Below are 5407 nucleotides of genomic sequence, written 5' to 3' on the forward strand. Positions count from 1 at the left end.
TATATATATATATATATATATATATGTATATACATACACATATACATATAGTAATAATGAAGTCAAACCAAATAACATTTTAAAAGCATTTAATACCTATGTTTCAGATATATATATATATATATATCTTACATATTAAAACTGAAAACGTGTGTGTGTGTGTGTATCGGTATGTCCTCGTTTTGCGCCAAAACAGCTCGACTGATTTTTCTTAAAGTTCACACGCACATTGCTTATGTGTCTGGGGAGGTTTTAAATATAGATTGATTTCGAAAAAATGTTCGGGTAAATGGCAGGAGGAATAACATTTGGGCGTGAGTGAACAGTGAGAGTAATTATTTCTAAGCTTCCAAGGGAAATAACCCATTCATTTTCAGTATGCTTATTTTAGTATTTGAACTATTCTAGTTATTTTCTCAATTTATCCAATACAATGCTTAAACAAGTAAATAGTATTCTCCTAAACAATAGATCCACTTATTCTGGTTAGTGACTTATTCATGAATATACTAACACTAGTGCTGCTGAGGGTAATATTGTCTGGGAACGCACAAAAGCGTTTTTTACAGTTAATTACTTTGAATTGTTATTATCTCATATCTGATTAGCCTGTTATTACGTAACATGTTTCATGATTTTAGTATACATAACTTATTAGTATTTCCTCCTATGTTCTATATATTCTGGGAACGTATTAAAGCCCTTTTTGGAGCTACTTTATTTAAATTCTTACTATAGGGTAATTAATTTCATGACTGACTTCACAATTTGGGTATTCGTAACTTATTGGGAATTCCTAAAAACAAGATCCTTTGTAAGACAGTTTGATATTCTCAATAAATACACAAACACCGTTTTAAGGGCTACATACTTTGTACTGTTGTTACTGGATTAGCAAAACAATTATGAGCATGGAACCAAGGGATAAGCTCTGCTTTTCCAGGAATTACTGGGTATGTCAGGTAGTATATATATATATGTGTGTGTGTGTGTGTGTGTGTGTGTGTATGTGTGTTAAAGAAAGCAAAAAATTCTTTAAATGATAAAAGCAAAAGGTTAAATAGATGTGTATGTGTAAAAGAATTCAGTACTCAGTATTTTGGCTACAATGGTTAAAGGTTAAAAGTTAAATTATTCATGATAGAGGTTTGCTTGAGGTCATACATATACATACAATCACACACATAGTGCATGATTGTATGTATATGCATTTTTATTTTGTGGGGAATGGTATACATACACACACACGTGCACATGTATGTGTGTGTGTGAACATAGTGGGAGAGAGAAAGATGTGGAGGTGAGATAAAATTTCTTGTCTCTTATTCAGAAGAGAAAATCTCTTTGCAATGGCATCCATTCAGGTTTTGGACAAGCACAAACACACAGCCACACATACACAGTCACACACACACACGGGGCTATGGTAGGAGAATTTAGTGTCACACACTGGTGCTAAATCCAGAAACATACTGCTAAGAAACAAAGTTCTTGCTACACAGACAGGACTGTGTCTTTCAACAGAGCTTACAGAAAAAAAAAACAATTGGTAAGTATATAACCAATTTCTGAAAAATTCTAATTAATAATTGTAATTAATTTGCATTTTATGTATATCTCTTTTAGTGTAACAACATGCAACAAATAAAAGTTTCTTTGGGACCTTGTTAAATTTCTTTCCGATTTTTGCCAGAATATTTTTAAAATGTTTAGTTTAGATGTAGTTTAAATTTATAGTTTAACAACACCCAACGCAATTTTGATGAGAAATAATGTTTTTTCCTCATTTTTCTTTTTTATTGTGCTATCAACTGATCTCATCTCCTAATATACCACAAATGACATTTTTTCCAACAAAATCGGAGGTGAGGGGATTCTTCACTCCAAGGTGAAGAATCCCCTCTAAACAACCACACTGAGGACCTGCTACCTTTGAGTTTATTTAAAAGAGAGAGAAAAGTGTTTTACACAACAAGTTCCAATATAATCGTAATCTACACCATCTGAGACATATATGTAGAAAATTTTATTAATTATTCAGGTTTCAGAAAGTGACCACACACACATACACATATACATACATATATATATATATACACACACACATATAAATATATACATATGTGTATGTATATATATGCATATCATCATCATCATCATCATCATTTAATGTCCTTTATCCATGCTAGCATGAGTTGGATGGTTCGACGGGGGTCAACAAGCCAGGAGCAACGTCTGGCACTCATCTGGTTTGGCATGTTTTTTGTGGCTGAATACTCTTCCTTAAGCCATAATTTCACAGCGTGGACTGAGTGCTTTTTATGTGGCACCACACAGTAGCATAGTTCCAACAGCTGGATTTTTATATTTTTATGATTCTACAGACCTTAGTGCAAGTTGACTGGGAACCTGGGGCCCACCAAAATTGTTCCCAATTGGGCCCTGCACCTCCTAAGGCTGGCCCTGGATCCAAATCATTAGATATGCTATTTATATGGTCTCAGATTCTGTTGTTCACTTCATTAAATATGTAATACAACAATCTGATCATATTGACCAAACAAAATGTCAACAATAATGAGGACAAGCAAAATGGATTTGAAGAGGGTACATTTTCTCCAAAATCTTTGTGGTTTACTAAATTAACAATCTTACAAACTTTTTGCTGTTGATTAGCTTTAGATCAGTTGATATACAATTAGAAGATCCAAAGGAAGATAAAAATTTGTTCAAAGATATTTAGTTGCTATATAAAAGTAGTCAAAACCAGTGGTTTTAAAACAAGACCTATCAGTGACTCAATATCTTACCCTTGATAACTCTATTTAGTTGCTCAGTAAAGACTTCTTGTTGTTTAGTCTAGGTCAGCCTTGCTAGGGCAGACTTATGATCAAAAGCATTCTAGTCACGACTATCCTGTTTTTACAGGCAAAATGTATCTAAACCTATAATTTTTTAGTGTTTCCTTCTTTTTCTTAAGTAGTGTACTGTAATTTACAGTTGGTCAAATGACTGTTTGTGAAAGTGATATCTTCCTTAGGAAAGGAGGAGGATTGTCTACCACAAATACCATCTATTTACACATAATATTTTATTTCCTATTTTCTGGTTATTGTGAAGTGTGGGACATTCTAAAATTCTACTATTTCATTGCAGTATTAATGCAATTCAGTAACATAATTCATCAGGAAACTCTAAATTTCTTTGAGAGTTTCCTGAAATGTTGAAATAGAAGTTAAAACATGGGTATGTCAATTGTCAAGAATAGAGTAGATATAAATGGGATTATTAAAGTTCTAAATTCTTAGTTCTTATTGTCTAATATAAAGATATACTATTTGATACAGGAAGGTTGGATTTGTTTTTGCACTTGAGAACAATGTTAATTGTTTTTTATATTTTGGCTATAAAATATAACTTTCCTAAAATACCACTTAACATAGTAAAATGGAAATAGTCAGTACTAAGGAAGTCTCAAGAGAGCTGAACAGCAGAGGGTCTTCAGAGAAGAAACCCCTTTAGGCAAGTGTTTCAGCCCTTACCTCTTACACTCTAAGGAGGCCAAGTCACATTCAGGGTGCCATTCTGCACTGAGGAGTTTTTTCATTAGATTGTAAGCAGATTTTCCCACAAAACCTCTGACTCCAACCGTGACCCAAAAGTTGGCTTCCTTCAGGTTGTTGACCAGATTGGCATATTTTTCAATCCCGAATATGTGAGCTTCTTCTATTCTACTTTCTCTGTTTATAAATCTGCTTTAGGATAAGTATGTCACATCTTTTTATGTCATATGGGACAAGTAAACGGTGTGGCAACTGAAGGGCATCTGCCTCAGAAAAACTGTCCAGCTCATGCCAGCATGGAAAGCAGATTTTAAATGCTTCTGCTGCTATAGAAGATGATGTGTTGTCATATAATTAAGTAAATCCTTTAATGAAACATTACAGATAGTTGTAATCAATGAAATGTACCAAGTACTTCTAGTAAAACTACTTTATAGCTTATATATTATAAGAAGTCAAACAAAATCTTTAGAGTGTCTACTTCCAAAATACTATCAATTCAGGTTTTATCACCCTGCGCATGTAAGCAAAAGTGGAATGTTGCAGTTGTCTGTCTTTGTTTGCAAAATTACTGGGAAATAGCTGAACAGATTTTCACCAAATTTGGCAGAAATACTCACTGGATGAATAGCTCAAACTCTCAAAATTGGCAGATGGGTGAATCAAAACGTTTTTCTTTTCTTTGTTTAATATGCATAAAAAACAAGCAGGGTAAATAACTCTTGATGTCATTTTGAAATATGAATTCGTCTGAGAATATATTTATTAAATTAAATTTAATCTTTGTGTGTGTGCAGGGTATGCATTGCCCCTCCAATACCTTTTTTTCCATTTATATTGTATTGTGTTCATGTCTGAACCATTTTGCTCAGCCTACCTAACTGTTCTGAGATTCAGCTCTCCACTTTAAGTAGTGAATCACTGCATGATTACTTGTACCATTAGCTTGCATTATGATTTCATTTTGACTTATGTAGAAAATACTGCAGCTACTATTCTTGTGTTACACCTCAATACAGAATTTCTTATCATCCAAATAGATTTGCCATTAGATCAGTGTCTTAGTTTGGATTTGAACTGCATATAACAGTCAGAAAGTAGCCATCATGTAAAACCAATCATACATCAACTAGCAAGTATATGTTACTGTGAGGGATTCTGCAACAACAATAATATATTTTAGAGTTGATGAAGCACATTAAGTTACTAATAAAGGTTAGCTAATTGTAGGTTTCTGAGTTTTTTGTTGTTAAGATGTTGGATTACTCTGGCAATGTTAGTGATGGAGGCGTAGGAAACTTTTATAGATTGGGAGTTAGATATTTTTCTAAGGGGGCTGGACTTAGGGAAATGTTTCTCAAGTAGGGCAAAGAAGAGCTTAGGTACATAGGTTTGAACATTAAGGACAAAAGGTGGGGGTGAATCAGATAATGTCACATGTTCTTGTCAATTTATTCCAATTACGGGATTCATCGGAATGTAGAAAGGGCTTTGGAGGTGAGCACAGGTTTGGATTTTGGTGGGCAGCGATGGGTTTAGGATCCAGGGTCACAGGGTGGGAGGATTGCCTGTTAGGTCTTTTACTACTTTGAAATTTGGGAGGGTAGTAGGATGGTGGGATATGGGGGATAATTTTTATTTTTTCTGGGGGGGGGGATGTTTCAGGTTTAGTAGAGGGAGGATTGCTCCACATAAGGATAGATTTGATCAAGTTCTTATAACCAGAGCATTGTAGGGTGCAATTATAATATTTAGGATATTGTTTGAATATTTCCTTACTGGCAGTGATGAAATTCTGTAGGATACACGATCAATGATTGATTTTAGGACAGATGGGGGGGGGG

The 5407-nt window shown here is 34.1% G+C and overlaps 1 protein-coding gene across 1 annotated transcript in view; it reads right to left on the reverse strand.

Moving 5' to 3' along the window:
• LOC106872513 (golgin subfamily A member 4) overlaps positions 1–5407 on the reverse strand; it is a 254301-nt gene that overhangs the window by 22236 nt on the left and 226658 nt on the right. The window lies entirely within an intron of this gene.

The sequence above is a fragment of the Octopus bimaculoides genome, chromosome 9 (assembly GCF_001194135.2).
Source record: "Octopus bimaculoides isolate UCB-OBI-ISO-001 chromosome 9, ASM119413v2, whole genome shotgun sequence".
Classification (NCBI taxonomy): Eukaryota; Metazoa; Mollusca; class Cephalopoda; order Octopoda; family Octopodidae; genus Octopus; species Octopus bimaculoides.